General features: G+C 43.3%; 1 long non-coding RNA gene across 1 annotated transcript; it reads left to right on the top strand.

Moving 5' to 3' along the window:
* The first annotated feature begins 10,343 nt into the window (after positions 1-10,343).
* On the top strand, positions 10,344-16,875 carry LOC125940208 (uncharacterized). Its single transcript, XR_007463439.1, has 3 exons — positions 10,344-10,444; positions 14,160-14,378; positions 16,656-16,875. It is a non-coding gene; the product is annotated as an uncharacterized LOC125940208 (long non-coding RNA).
* Positions 16,876-17,062: the final 187 nt, after the last annotated feature.

Here is a 17,062-nt window from a genome sequence, read left to right on the forward strand (position 1 = left end):
GTCAGGCTCGGATCACTTGTCGTTGTATTGGAGCAATACCATCTGACAATAGAAAAGTTTCCACAAGCTTCATGTTGCATGAGCCTTTGTTTCCTTGCACACATTATCTTGAGCAACACCGAGCTTCATCCAGCCTAGATATAAACCACAACTATTAATGCTTTGCCTGTGGCTCAGTAGTTGAGGCCTTTAGTTTCTTAAGCTGTGCACATCACTTGAAGAACCCTTGGAATCGCATTGCTGGAAAAATCCTTGGCAGCTTAGTTTCTGGCTATGATTCGATGCTCGGGACAGATAACGGGGCGCTTGCGAGAGCACGGCACAACCAATCCGTATTTCCTGTAACTAACTGCGGCTGCATTTATTGGTGCCACGCATTATCTCCTGTAGGGCACGCATGGGACACATTGAAAAAGTTTCTGAACAAAGTGAAAGAGAGCCGTTGCTGTAGTTGTTTGACTCAATGCGCCGAAAAAAAAGTACGCGGGGAAACCAAGCATCATGGTTCCAAACGTCACGACAAACTTCATGACATGACTTCTTCCCAGGAATGGTGTGACCACAAGGGTCAACAAGATGACAAGGTTTAAGAATATGAGGAACGTTGGAACTCTGATACCTCTGGATGTGTCCTTGAGGGTCCTGCGTAGCTTGAGCATGGCTAAAATTGACATCACATTCATCACAGAAACAGATGCCATAAAGCTTTTGGCAAGGAATCCCACCGAGCCCGTAACTGTAAATGCCATCGCTATACACGTCCTGCCGAATATGGAAACAACTGGAATTGAACTCTTGATCGATATCAGAGAGAACACTTCCGGCAGATGCTTGTTGCGTGCGGCTGCCATAAAGAGACGGACATTGGTTAAGCAGCTGCAACTCATCGTCCCGAACGTGCAGACGCAGACGATGATTGGCACCAGAAAATGTCCTGCGGTTCCCCACGTGAGTCGTGCAAAAGTTGCGGCTGTCGCTTCAGTTGCGGTCATGCACGCCGGATCCAGGACCACGAAGTAAGCCATATTGGTTAACACGTGCAGAGCAGTAACGAGGAAAAGGCCACCCAATAGGGCCCTCGGGATTGTTCGGCAGGGGTCAGACATCTCCTCCGCCATGCAGCAGATCGGGGTACTGCACAAGTTGTAAAGAGAAAACGTGCACTTCCTTGGCAATACATGTAGGTCACAGCGCGGAAAGAGCTTATACACAGCAGAGCAGGACCGGGGACAGCGTTTCTCTTTTTTCCCACTCTTTTTATGATGACAACCTATTACGATGTAATCAATATGAATCTTTAAAAAAGTACGCAGGAACTTTTAGCTTAAAAACACCAAAAATATTTAACGCGATACGCCAGCAGTTCGCTTCATTGTTTTTTTTTTTTTGGCAGCGTGTCTAGTGATTGTCATATGAGACTAAGCATACTTTTTGCTGGGCTAGTTGCCGTATATTTATATCAGCATAAAACTGCCTCAAGTAAAAAGATCCTGAGAGAGAAACAACGCCCTGAACCACTAATTATAGTTCGGTATCGTTACTGTCATTTCTTGTTATCGGCGACACCATGCGGAACACGCCAGTTCTCGTCCGATTACTGTCATTTCTTATTTGAGCCAGTGTTCTGATTTCAATTATATTGTGAGATTATTTTAGAGTGGTGCTGATTCAAGTACAGTTGACCTTAAAACATTCCTGACCACTAGATCAAAAAAAAAAAAACGCTGAACATTTCGGTAGCATCAGCAATCATCCGGGTATCCAAATCTCCAATTCTCTGCACATATTTGCGAACAACATAGAGTCGCCTGGTTTTACGGACTGCGGTCCCAAACTGCCCGGAAATAGGTTTCTGTGTTCCCCTAGTTGGTAAAGATCTGACGCCGACTGCACACCACGATACGGTAGAGTTTGTTTATTCAACGTTATAAGGTGTCAGTGTTGTGTGCGTGCCACCTGATCATCGCGACTTATACCCCTGTCACACGGCACTTATAATGTCATACGAAGCGCATGAGATTACGTGTCAGTGTCATTTTTATTGCTTGTACACGAGCATAGTGAATGACATTCCCAGCTAATGGCATCCCAGTTAATGGCAATCCCAGCAGTTAGTTTCCCTAACTCATGCACGCCCGATAATACATGTGCCGTGTGACAGGGGTATAATACAGGTGGTCCTAACTGTCATGCACCAAGATTTAAAAATATGCAAATGCCACGTAGCTGGACAGAACCGAGGTAATATTGCTTGCCGTCCCTCGGAGATACTCAGATTAATTTTGGCATTTTGCCTGATTACATTATTAGTCCTAATTATTCAACTGCTAAAATATTATAATTAGATTAAAAATATCCGCTAGAAAATTGCAGAGCAACATTAAAAACTCTCGATACAGCTTTCTCTTGCTCAATACGTGCGACGTAAAAGTGTGTTTACGAGCGCGAAATAAGCCCGCGAATACACCTAGCGCCTCGAGCGGCCAGTCGTACACGCTGTAGAACATTGTGTAAGGTTAAAGAGATTGACAAACTACATATATCTGGTATGCGTGTGTATGCAAGACACAACGTCATCTCCCAACGAAGAATGACGCTATAGAACAAAATTTAGCTGTCTGGCACACCAGTGCCATGAAGTGCTCACGGTGTAAGCCGGGTTTTTTTGTTGCCCACTTGTATAGATGGAAATGATCTCCCTACGTACACAGACTGGCGTTTCACCATACATTTTTAAGAACTTACTCATAACTCCTATAACCTACGTTTGCCGTACCCTGTCTTAAGCTACCGCTGCTGAACTAAAGACGAATCGCTATTATTACAGCGTGTTTGAATTAATACTTGGAAAAGAGATTGGTTGAAAACTCTTAGTGAAGGTTCTTTTAATAATTATGCATTTTTTCTAATAGCAAGCGACTCAGGCACTGATGAAAACGACTACCCATTAGCCCGTGCTTGAAATGCGAGAGCATTTCTTTTCTTACACCTAGGCACTTTGGCCTGACAGTATATCTGGCCCCAATAAGATGACCCAGTTGCCGTTATTTAAAAAAAAGCAAATTTGAAAGAAAGGAGTTGAGTCCACTACGAGTAATCCAACCCAGGTCCACACCCTGGTAAGCGAGTAATTTTCCTTGGCTCCATACTAAAAGTGATACGCGCGACTAAAGATGCGACATACAGAATTGAACCCGAAGGTTTTTTTTTTAAATAAGCAAAACAAAGTAAGAGAAAAGCGAGGGTCGCGAGAGAGTAACTTCGGCTATTTCTAATAGGAAAGCCTTCGCCTTCACAGCTACAAATTAAACGAGATACCATACGTCGCAGCCGTTAGAATGGGTCCAAGGAAGAGACCTCCGTAAGCAGAAGAGGTTGTAGATAATAAATTGTAATGGCACGCTTCACTGCAGGATCCATCGACAATACATTGACGTCTGGCGTTAAAATAGGTATGGCCAACTCCGACAGTATCGGTGATTGATACTTTGCAGAGATCAAATATAACTGCATCGACATTGTACGTACTTGCCGCTGTGTATATCAGTCCGGGCGCCACCAGAAAGTAAGTTCAGCCATTCAACTCTGTAGGTTTAATCAGCCTACGCGCTAAACGCAATGGTTCTGTACTACGATAACGCCAAAGAGATGCTAGTGCCTCTTCAGCATTGACATATTGAATCCTGCAAACTAATGGTTTCCAGAATTCAGGATGAGGCACTTGGGTAGAACTCTCCATGAAAGACAGGAGGTGTCATATTCTTGTCTTTGCTAAAGGTATGCAACATTTGAAAGCGTTGAAATCTTTGTCATGCTTTAGCTTTCACCATGTCCTCATTACCGTCAAGGGTACGACAAACGAAACAATGGAACTGAATAAATGTTAGTATGCGCGAGTTCAACAGTGTGTATGTGTGAATATGTTAACTTATGCAAACATAGTGATAGGTTCTTCTCTGCGTAGAGAGAGAGAGAGAGAAGGCAAGCGATAGAGGAAAGGCAGGGAGGTTAACCAGGAGTTTCCGGTTCGCGACCCTACACTGGGGTGGGGGATGAAGGCGTTGGAGAGAATGCAAAGAGAGAGAGATATAGGGAGAGTGGGGGAAAAACAAAAGTACACACACAAAAAACACAGGCGCAGTTAACAGAAGAGGCGTTCCGATCACAGATGTTATACAGCACGTACAATCAGAGCTTTTTTTGGTGAGATCGGTGTTTATTATTTAATATATAAAAGCTCGCGTAGGATGAGCGAGCTTATTTGACTCAATTTATTAGTTTGAGGGAGAACTGACTTGATCAGCATTGATCAGCTGGAAACCTCCCGAGAAACTACGGAGGCTGCCATATTTAGTTACCCGACGCACAGCGAAACTGGAAGCACTGAAATTTATCTCCTTGTTGGTCAGAAGGCTGGCACGGTGTTTCTCCACAAGTTCCAACTACGCAAGCTCGCCTATAAAACGTTTGCTCACGTCACCCGCTTTTCCTTTCATTGCAATAAGAAAGCACTTTCGACCAGCGTCCACGCGCGTGTTGCACAGAAAGAGTAGACTGTGCAGTAGATCTCGTCATCACCTTTTTCCACCTTGACCTTCTACCCTGTTCTTGTCGTTCCTACACACCCCTTCCTCAAAGCGGAGTAGAAGTTAAAGGCAGACCACTCTGGCCGTGCGCGCCGCCCTTCTGCAAATAAAGTATCTCTCTCGCTTTCTCTCTTTGGTGTTGCCATGTGTATTTCCGGATAACATTTACAGGGAAGCAGTTATGCGGAGTTCCAGAACACTTCTTGAGGGTCGTCAGCGGTGAAAGCCGATGATTGACTGTGGTGGTGTGGTTGGTTAGCGTTGGTATGGAATGCCAGTCAGAGACCAGGGCCAGGAGCACAGCCATTTTTGGAGTGCTGAAGCCGCCGTATTACCAGGGAATCGATAAGAACGCGAAGCCAGACGCGGGCATCAGTGAGCCAGCAGCGCCGCTCTACCAGGACGCCGGTGCAAGTAATGAGATGGCAGTGTTGGTTTAACTGGGCTCGAACACAGAATTGTCAGTTGGAGCTTTTCTAAAGGCTTGGGTATGGAAAACTCATTGCACACCATAATGTGAACATAAAAAAATTGGGGTTTCATATGCCAAACCACGATCTCATTATGAGACACGCCGTGATGAGGGACTCCGGACTCATTGAGATCACTTAGGTTTGTTTAATGTGCACCTAAATCTAAGTACATGATATTTTCTTTCTTTTTTCTTTGTTTTTTTAATGCGTAAGCATTCTTTGGAGAGTACCCCAGCTCTGTCATTGGAAAAGTGTAATGCCTTGTGTCTGCACAAAAATGCGTAATTTGCGAAGTTACGACATTTAATCGTTAAAATAGTGCAAATGCAGATGCTTGGCAGCTTTATAAGCAATAACGAACAATTTGAACCATTAAAAATGAAAATAGAATACTCATAGATAGGGAGGGATCCATAGAAAATACATGGGGAAGCTTAGAGTAGGGGTGGGACAACTTGAAATTTGGGTGTCGGTCAATTTGAAATTTGGAGGTGGGCCAACTGAAACTTGTAGGTGGGCCAAGTTGAAATTTGTGGGTAGGCCAACTGAAATTTAGGGGTGGGCCAATTTATATGTGGGGGGAGGGCTAAATTGAAATTTGGAGGTGGGGTGGCAAACTAGAATTTTTGGTGGGGCCAACTTAAATTTGGGTGTTGGCCAACTAGAAATTTGGGGATGGGGTAGCAAACTGAAACTTGCAGTTGGGACAATTGAAATTTGTGAGTAAGACAAGTGGAAATTTGCATGTGGGAAAACTTAAAAAAAAGTTCTCGCAGTTTCACCTGAAAGGCGAAGCATCAATTGCGATAGCAAACTTGTAGAGAGCTATACGGAGTAATGATATTAGCTTTATCAGCTGTATAAACTTGGACATGCAGCAGCATCGGCAACACGCAGAACTGTTGTCGACGCCATCGGCGTTTTGCCCGCGTTCGCTCAAAATGCGTGCGGCGTTGGTGACTGTTGCCGGAGCCTCTGATATAAATAGGCACTTGGTGCCGCAGCTAAACGTCGCCTCCCTTCCCTCCCCCCCCCTCCCCAACGGCCTCTCGCGCGTCGGAAGAAGGCACGTTTGCTCTACATATATGGTGATTGTAAAGGAGAAAAGCGTTTGTTCTCCGCCGTGCGTTCACTCCCCGTGAAAGACGCGCCCCTCGCGCCCTTTCACTCGCACATACAGCGTTCGGCGCGCGGCGACGATTTCATCTCCAAATGACGTCATACGGAACCTCACGGCGACGGCGACGGCGACGCCGACGGCAGAAATCTGCTTTTAAGTGTCCATATAATTGCTATCGCAATAAAAATAAATGGGTGGATCAACTTGAAATTTATGGGGTCTGGCCCAATTGAAATTCGGGGTTGGGACAACTCACGTTTAGGAGTGGGGCAACTTGAATTTCGTGTTGGGTCAACTTGAAATTTGTGGTTGGCACAAATAAAATGTGGTGTTGGGCCAACTTGAATTTTGGGGGTGGTCCTACTTAAATTGGGGGGTAGGCCAACTTGAGATTTTGGGATGGCCTAATGTCAAATTGAACGCTGCTGAGCGTCTTTCGAGTGATGAACTCCTCGCGGGAAAGCGAGCGAGTTTTCATTGGACCTTTGTGTGGTGCACTTAGAAGCCAGGCAAGAACTTGAGCGGGCAAGGCACGCGTGCATATTACAGGCTTACGAGAGCAACAGTGAGGGTGACATCGAATCGCGGCGATGCACTTTCCCCTCACGCACCACCTCATTGAATACTGCGGCAGATGGTGTGAATCTTTCGCCCGCTCTACGTACTCCATCCAGACGCACTCGTGCCCGGCGTTACCACTCTATTGGAACCATCGCTTTGAAGGGGCCAGATGCGGTCAGAATACCTAACATTTGTCTGCTAAAGCCGAAGGCTTTCTTGCCACCGAAAAGGCCATGGGTAGACGCGCATAAGCAAGGAATAGCATGTAAGCAAAACTAAGCAAAATCGATGTCACAGCGTAGTGAAACGGTGCTTAAGCATTAGTAGACAATTATCAGAATTTCTGTACTTTTTTTCGCTCCTATTGAAATGCGGCTGCCGCGACTGGTATTGTATCGGCGACGTCGAGATCAGCAGCGCAAATAAGCCACTAAACTACCGCGACTTCAGCTACAGCCACTAAGCTACCGCTGTGGGATGGTAAAACCCCATAATTCAATTTTTTCGTACATTTCGGGCAGTGACAAACGCAAACTTCTAAGACTTCAGCAGGTTATGAGAACTCTCTTACATAATTTTGCTGTCTTTCATGTATGACTTGTTCGGATTGATATACATCCGCGAATTTCTGGAAATAAAGTTCTTTTTTTATATATATGCGGTAGGAAAATTTATGTGCGTTACCGTTACCTTCCGGCACCGTTGAACATTGCCACCGAGAAGGCTTCCACGACTCCTCTTGGCGTCGTTTGTCCGCTGAATGAGAACTTGCCTAGCAGAAGTGGCGCTGCATACCCAAGTAACACAGAACGTAGCGTAAACGTTGCCTGATTGTAACAAATGTCAGGCAACGTTAAACAGCCAACCTCAACGTTGAATGTACGTTGCCAGCTGTACGTTCAAGTGATGTCATAAATAAATGTCACAACAACGTCCTGACACCCACGTTGTGTCAACGTTGCATGTAAACATCAATTTAACGTGTAAATGGTATCAATCTAGCAACGTTACAAAACAGCACGTTCCCAGAACGTTGCCGGATGTCACCAATATTGACATTAATGTGATGCCAGGCTGCTGTAGCATTTCGCATGTATACGTTCATGCAACTATAAGATATTTTCATTTTCAACTGAACATTCATCTTTATCATACAGTGAGGTATGGAGATGTATAGTGGTTATGCAGTAATTAATATCTTCTAAGGAACACCATGTTAAATGATGTTATTATGCTTCTCCACAGATAAGATCTGCTACAAATTATATCAAATGGCAGAAGCATTCACATGGAAAAAATGCTAATTGTTGCAACGGTTCACCTATAGTAGACAAAGTTACGCATAAAAGTATTCCCTTCTTACACACCAAATGCACAAGACTTTGTGACTGCTTGCACGCCACATGCCTCTAAAAGTGGAAACATTAAGCAAGGGCCATCATGAATTAGCCCAAGCCCTATGATACGAGCTGCATAAAAATGACGAACCCATGCACACTGCACAGTGGATACACACAGATCATATCTACTTGTCCATATGAAAAACAGTGCATTTTTTTCAGTTCACGTATGGTTTACATCATAGAAAGGGCACTAGAGCAAAGGACTATAAGCCACCAATAGGGCTGCAAACACATCGTACACCAGCGCACATTTGTTTCACACACCACACAGGACACACACATGCACGCTGCTGCAGACATGTTTTTTTTTTTGTTTTTTTTTTAGGAGGAATCTTCGCGAGCCGCACGATAAACACAGAAGGTACGGACGACAGGAGCAAAACCCGCGCACATTCAACACACCGACACGAAAGGAAATGCGGACGATACGGGTGTAACCTGCGCCACACGAGCTATCAACCCTCGTGGATTTGATCCTTTCCGCCTGAAACAGTCACAACGCGCACGGAAACATCGAACACTGCACATCTGTACCTCCGATATCGTGTCAACAATTCCTGAGGCTACAATTCATGTTGACGACATCAGAAAGTTATCTAAAACTAAGTGACGGCGTAGGAAAAGTAGGCAGCATCGCTAAACGTCATGGATTGGCTTCGAGTCAGCTTCGAGACAGCCCAAACCGTTCAAATCAGGCCACAAGCGACGGCTTGATAAGGATAACGTATGCTGATCTCAAAGGCCATGCTTATGCTGGCTGCAGACGGCGGAAGCAATTCAAAGGTAAAATACGTTTTAAAATTTCTTTCTACGCTAAACTATAGTCTAAAATATAGATTGTTCTACGGTTATTTTGTCTTGCAACAACTATACGTAGTTGTGTGTAACCCGGCACAAACTTTTAGTATGCGAGTGTACTGGTTAATATTTTTGTCATCACAGAGGCCACAACATTCTCACAAGTATGCAGGTGGCGCTATTGTTTTTCCTCCGTGTTTTGTGATGGCGGTCGTATGTGCGGGGTGCTACGAGCGTCGCGTTTGCTTGATCGTGTGTTTTTGTGTTTGCTGTTATGAAGTAGGTCGCAGTTAGCGTGCACAGAAGTGCCTGAAGATACCTTGTGTCATGCTGCAAACTCGCCGTATGCGTGGCGCGCCAGGCAAATGTGGCCCAACGATTTTATGCCGTGGAGTGCGGTCTCTTTGTTCTCGTTCTGAAAAGTTAGGTGGACGTCGCAAAGAAATAATGTGTGTTGGCGTGCCTCAGCTCGTCCACTACGCAGCGGCATGTATGCGGGGAGTAACATCGTCGACGCAGCACCGGCAACTTGGAGAGCGCTTCGCAACCGCGTCGTACCATTCAAAATGTAAGTAATCATGCTGGCTAACTACACGCGTGTTGTGTGAGCTTCTCGTGTGTGCATAGCGTGCGCGAGCGTATGAAATAGAAGTCCCGCGACAACAGTAATACCTGTGCTGATGCTTGCTGATCGCTGGTTGTCAGCAATTAGTTACGCAAGTTTATTGCTTCGATGCGAAATTGAAAATCTTGATAAGCGTTTTCTTCCGATGAGAAATATAACGTTCGAAAATAATCGTGTTCATCATGTGCGTGCGGCGCGTGAGCCCCCGCTTTTCTGCTGAAGTTGCATAATAACGACTCATTTGCCTCTTCACCGATTCTTATTGCAATGATGTTTCCTTGCTTACATGGCAAGGAAACTTGTTTCATATCTATTTGTCCAAGGAAACTTGTTTCCTTGCCTCGACGTTGTAAATAATATCTGCTTACGAAGTTTTCGGTTTACGACAGTTTTAGAGAAAAAAAAATTAAGCAATCACAGCTTGCTACTAGTCCAACTTACTTTTTAAGACAAGATGTTTTGACATACCTTATACGTAACTAAACATGACAGGGGAAAGTTAAACTGAGTCATGAAAAAAAAATGAATTGTTTTGTAAACAAACATTTCTTTGCTATGTGCTGCTGCGTGTCAATAATTTTACTGTGATCAAAGGGTCCCCATTATCAAGACATTCATCAGTGACTTCTACTTTGTGCTCTGTTGCCACCCTGCAATAATGCAAACATTGTTTTTGTGACTATATTTAGATGCTCCATGCATGTCTAGGACAATTTGACAGCTTTATAAAGCTGTGTGCCTCTGCTATAAGTTAACACAGAACTTATTTTATAGTGGCGAGGCTGTGACCCATAACAGTGCCCACATAACGGAGGAGCCACCAGACCCCTTGGCCATGCCTGCCGTAGTGCAACGTGTAATCTGGATGGTCGGGTCAGGTATGTATGTATGTAGTGTACGTGTTCCAAAAAATAGCATCTTGGTATCATTTGTGGATAAGTTAATCGACATTAGTCAACACAGCTTACTAAATAGGCCAAATATTTATGCACCTTGCTGTTTATTTGTGTTCATAGCTGTTATGCACACCTTATTGTGTTCTATATAAAAGTAGACCTAACATGTCTTGATGTTAAGTATTTTTTCTTGCATCAATCGCTTGGCTGCAAGTTACATTTTAATTTTGCTTAGTACACACTATTTATCACTTTTCATTTTGGTTTTCTTGTTTTGAAACTGTTTCCTATGCTGTAGGATTTTATTTCCGAATTTTTAGTGTTTACACTACACTCTTGTGCAGCTTCTGCGCATATAAGAATTCAAAGTGTAATGGGCCAAGTATGTCATAGGTGTAAGCACACAGTGTGCTTACCATTGTTTAACATTCAAATTCACGATTATTTCTGTCTTGTTCCAAGAATAACTGCCACTGGAAAATACACATTTGATGAGCTCAAACTTCTTGAAATGATACATTAAGACCAGTATTCACTGTGCTGCAGTTATTACAGTTCTGAAGTGTTTTCTAGTAAGCTTGCTTTTTTCTCTCCCATTTTTTAATATTCTTGGCAAGCTATCCCCATTCATGCAAGTAGGCATTGTAGGAGTTGCAAGTCTATGTCCAGTTACATTATTTTTCTCTTTTTTTCTAGTCAATACAGCATAGAACACATAGCTAACTGGTAGGTAGTTAATTGTATTGATGCTCTATTATTAAAAAAGCACACTATTTCGCACATGTCTGCTTGCTCTTGCCATGTTTGCTGGTTATTGCAATGTTGCTCGTCGAATGAATTTGATTTCAACTACACCATACAGAACAGTCTTATTGGCTTTAGTGTAATTTTAATAGTGACAATCAACCAACAAGCCCTAATTCTACAGCTGTCAAGAAGTATTTCTAATACTTTGGGGTCCCTTTCCATATTTTCTGTTTTATCCTGTGTATTTGGTCAGCACAGTGGGCATTCGGTCTATTCATTCTGCTTGGCGCTGCTCAGGTCAGAATATGTTCAACCTGCAAGTCCAAATTATAATGATATGTGTACGACTTCATTTACTGGCTGGATGAATTGAAAAAGCATTATATCTAATTCTAAGAGTATTTTTCTGAAAAATACCAGTGTCTAGAACAAGCATCATATGCACTGTAAGCTCTTATAGTTAGGTAGGCAAATATCTATAGGTATGTATACTTGTGCATATACTTTCTACATATTGGCTAGTGTTTTAGCTACACGAAACAGCCTATGTTGTCACTACTCTCAAGTCAAATTTATGGTTGATGCGCCGCTTGTTTTTGTTGTGCACTTACACTTCTGTGGTGTCTTAAGCACTGTAGATGCCTGACAGCTGAAGTATTGCAGCAGTAGACAGTTTTAGTTTAGCGTACGCTATGTCATTGCGTATGATATAAAATAGCGGGTCATCACTGCGCATGTGCAGAACGCTATCCGACCGATAGCGTATGCATGCTATTTCTCAGATTTAGCATTACCGTCTGTGCGTGGTTTACGTTAAACATGGCGGTGGTCCCCTCTGCCCGCTTCGAATTGAATTTGGCTTGGCTTTTGCAGAATTCGCTTCGTTCGTAGCAAATGACTGTGTAAATAGCTTTCGCTTACCATCAGGCCGCTTTGACAACAGTGTAATATGGTTAACCTTGTGGAGTTTTCGAGATCGCTTCTCGCTTCGAACGACACGAAGCCTAACGAGGGAAACCGACATATATCAGCGCCACCTGTCAGTGAAGTCGAGAGATAGGTGCGACGATGGCATATGACCTCTGAGATCGGAAGATCTCGCAGGCTAACTAAAACTAATAAATGTGTGCTGTTTAGTGTACGCTGTACTATAGCGTATAGGCATACGCTATTAGTTGCATATGCTATACTCAAACTGTCTAGTGTCGAAGGTAACTGGCACTTACTATTGCTACAGTATGCCAACAGATACCTATCACCGTATTTGTGCATTTTCTAAGAACCAGCCGTGTTTGCTAGGTGAAATAATAGTGTACGTATGAGTTTGCCGGTCAGTTCATGTAACTTTTCAGGATAGAATTTACATGGGGAGGAAAAGGGTACCATACAACATGACTGCGGTTAACTGACCATTTATTTTGATGGAAGGATTAAAAATAGCAACACTGGATGTGTGCTTATTTTGTGCGCAATTTCGTTCAGAGGGAAGGCATAAGTTGTAATATAAAAGCATAAAATCACAATAAATGGTATTTGTGTAAAAAGGAAAGTAAATATGGGGGGGGGGTGCAGACTAACTTCAATCACTTGTCATCTAGTAAGGACGCCTTTTATTTCATGAATTGATCATGGGGTCTAGCTCGCATGTCTTGTTTATGTGGCATGCCTCACTGATCTGTCGTGTGAATTTTTCACCGTAGGTGAAAACAGATGATCTTAATCCAGTCTGAAGTCCTTTCGCGGCAATGCACGGCCAAACTGGACGAGCAAGCTGGTCTCTTGAGTGAAATATGGGAATTTATTTGGCACCTTTAGTTACTGGCCAGTCTGCTCGTTATACATTTGACCAGGTGTGAAAGAAATACAGTGAGCTGCCTCTCATACACACTAGACAAATTTGGTGGTATCTTTAACCAAGCAAACCTCCCTTGCCTGCTCGCCTTTCTGAATTCACTTGTGAACTGTCGTGCATATCCTGCCTACTTTATTTTTCACTGGAAATGTGCATGCATAGCAGTCCACATGAGAATTGAGGCTTGCTGAGTTAAAGATGCAACCCAATTTGTCTTGTGTTCGTCAGGGGTAGCAGTCTGTTCCTTTGATCATGTATATATTCAGTCAAATGTACATGGGGCAGACTGGCTGGTGCCTCAACATGTGCCCAGGAGAGCACCATAATTCACTCAAGGGAGAAATATGTTCGTGCCACTTGATGATGCACTAACACGACTGGTGCTGCACGCCAAATTTCGATTGTTCATCTATGGCAACCAATTGACCATCAAAATCAGTGACGAATACCACATTAAGGAAATGGGACATGTGTCAGTTGTAGAGATACAAGCTCTACTTTGGCTATCACTAATTGCTGAGAGGGTGATTAGAGACAGTTACTAGGACAGCTCTTCATCTGGTTGGCTGGCACAAACTGTATCTGTTTCTGCACTGCAAAAAGCTGACTCTACTTGGGCTCACTGAAACTGCTCTTTAAAATAAGCTTGAAACAGGGTAAGCTATATAATTTTGTTTGCAGCCCCCCCACTAATGCCACTGGACATACCTGCCATTTCCGGTTACATTTATCGCACGGTTAGACATATTTATTTTTGCTAACAGCACTTATTGACATAAAACCGATAGCCTATTGCACAAGCAATAAAAGCACATCAAAACGCTTGAGTAATGTCAAATTTAGGTAGGTTCATGTAAACAAAGCAAATTAATTGCTTTAATAAGAAAGTTGTGCAGACTGGGTAGGAATAGAACCTGGAGTGTGAAAGGAGCATGCTTCCCTTACGCCACGGCAGCTCTTTGGTTCTGGCTGACTTAAGGTGTGCCTAGTGCGTGTCACACTGTGCACGTCACATTGCAGCCATTTGGTTGACTAAAGGTGCTTTCACGTTCCCACACGTAAGCAGTCTTAATGTGTCTCTGCCATCTTTTATTGCAGGTACACCTAGGAAATGTTGTATACATTGGCAACGATAACTGGGGCCTGCTCCAGTGCCATCGCCGGGATTCCCTGTTCTGCAAAGAACTGGCATAACTGATGTGGGGAGCCCTGGCGCTCGGCGTAGGAGCGTCACAGGGGCTCCTTGTCGGTGCTTGAAGGACGGCAGTGCTGTTGAGAAGCCGACATTGAGCCCCGATAAATTGGAAGCTGTGGGTAGTAAGTATCATTCACATTTTTTCAAGTTTTTGTAATGTTTGTAACAATGCATGTATTGCACCGAAATGATTAACTTTTCAGATGCATTTGATGCATATCTTTCAAAATGTGGTGCCCCTGAGGAGAAAAAATCATCTTCTCATGCTTGGTTTTGGCCGAGCGGTTCAATCGAGTGACAAAGTTTTTCGCGTTTAGGTAGCCCAAGAAAAAACAAAAGCAGAATTAACAAACCAGCTTATTTCTGGCTACTCATGAGTTGCATTTCTTTGTTTAAAATTGCCTGCGAAGTGGCGCTAACCTACTTATCAGGTCCAGAATTTTCTATTAACACCGCTTCCAAAAGCTCGCGTTCTAATTTGGTTTTTCCACGGCCAGAACTTCCGTATTCGTCATCCGCGGATAGCAACGACAACTTTTGCGGTGTAGAGCAATATTCAACCCTTCTCCCCATATGCAACACCTGTAGCGTAGTTGTAGCTGGTCGTTCAGGCACTGAATTGCAGTGCAGATGTAGGCAACAACAGAAGAGTCAAGACGAGAGACATGCGGCAACTCTTTAACAAAAAGCTTTATTTTTGCTGGCCCATGTTTATAGCCGTCAGTCACTGCATGCACATGCGCAATTCGCACACTTAGGAAGAAAGTAAACTCTGTCTGACAAGTGTACAGAAGGTGTGCTGATACACACAGAGCCAAGTCGCGAAATCTTTTCAGCCTCAATTATTTTACGTGTTAGTTGATCACTGCTTCTGCTGGAAACAGTACACTGAGCAAACGATGGTCCACAGTCACACGAACTGCAGTGACATTCAAGCCTACTGTCATGCACATTTTTCTTGACATTGTATAAGTGTTCTCTGAGCCGGTGATTGATACAGTGTCTCATTTGATGTATATACTGTTTACCACAAGGGGGATACAATAAACCACGTTGCTAACACAGGTGACAAACGGAATTTGGTGTTTTGTTGCATATGTGTGGCGTGCTGTGACATTGCCTTTGATTACACAACTTTAGAATGATATGCAATTTTCTTGATATTGTGAGAGCTTATGAATGTAGGGTATGACGGCCAGTTTTATGTCTGTCAGATGCAGTGAACACTTGACCTCTACTCTGAAAAGCGCATGCACCGAGTGGTTGCCATGTGATCACTCCATCTGACAGACTTAAAGTGGCTGTCATACCATACATTCATAAGCTGTCTCACAATATCGTGAAAACTGCAGATCGTTCCAAAGTTAAAGTTGTCTTCTTTGCACCTCAGAAGCTTATAAAGTTGTGTAATCAAAGGAAATGTTTCAGCGCAGCACACAAGTGTAACAAAAAGCACAAAAATCTGTTCGTCACCTATGTTATCAACATGAATAACTGTACGCCTCTTTCTTGTGGTAAACAGTACATAGGCCAAACAGGACGCTGTATCAATGACCAGCTGAGAGAACACTCTACAATGTCAAGAAAAACGTGCATGACAGTTGGCTTGCATGTTGTTGCAGTTCATGTGCCTGTGAACCATTGTTTGCTCGGTGTACTGTTGTCAGCAGTAGCGGTGATCAACTAACACGTGAAATTATTGAAGCTGAAAAGATTGCGCGACTTGGCTCTGTGTGTGTCAGCATCCTGTGCACTTATCAGACAGAGTTGACCTTCCTAAGGGTGTGAATTGCGCGTGTGCAATGTGATGAGTGACGGCTATAAACATGGGTCGCTGAAAATAAAGCTTTTTGTTGGAAGTCAGCACACGTCTATTGTCTCGTCTTTTCTGTCAATATCTGTGCTGCAATTGACCAATATGTTGTACCAACAAGTCAATTTTATCACTCACTCATTGGAACTTTCTTTCATCACGAATGAAATGTGTTTTTGGTACCGTGGTAGAGCATTCACATCATTTGTTAATTTTTGTTTTCTTCAAAGACTGAACTGTATGTAACAAGCAGCCGTGGCATTGCAAGGAAGCTTTATGTGAAAGGAATATATTGATACTAACGTCTTAACTGCTTAGCGCAATAAAGGAAGTTGTGGGCATTGTTTTTTGTGCTTTCCTTGCTCTTGTGTCCAAACTTACAGCTATAATGGTTAGGTTTTACTGAAATTTTGCTTTTTGATGTTTTGCATTATTATCCTGTGTAAAGTCACTATTGTTTGTTTCACAGTTATGCGAAGCTTAAGTTGTTTGTAAGCATTTTTACAGCCTGTTTTCACAGTAAACATGGCTTACTTCAGTGTTTCAGATGGCACTTTATAGTTTGATGTAATTGATGTCTCTGCAGGTTACCGCATTATTGGCTTGGAAACTAGTGAGGTCTGGATGCAAGTGAAGCTACCGAGGGAGGCATGTGTGCATCACTTGTGCTGCTGGCCATCCTCTGCAAAAGTGATGGCTGGCTGTCAGTGCTTGGATGACTTTCTGTTACTCTACGCCTTGGGCTGTGTTGACTACTTCACACTTGCTGCCATGTCTGCAAGTTACTGTGTTGTGTTACTGTGTTGTGTTGTTGGTATGTTACTGTGTTGTGTTGTACCTTACAAAGTGAAGGAGGACAGTATTTGTGCTTTTATTAAGAAGTATAAATTGTGTTCTGCCATTTAAAATAAGGGAACTCGACAAAAAGCAAAAAATTTCGAAGTCTGACCTACATGGGAAAGCAAAATATATTGTGTTGTAGTTGTAGCTGTT

The sequence above is a fragment of the Dermacentor silvarum genome, chromosome 9 (assembly GCF_013339745.2).
Source record: "Dermacentor silvarum isolate Dsil-2018 chromosome 9, BIME_Dsil_1.4, whole genome shotgun sequence".
Lineage (NCBI taxonomy): Eukaryota > Metazoa > Arthropoda > Arachnida > Ixodida > Ixodidae > Dermacentor > Dermacentor silvarum.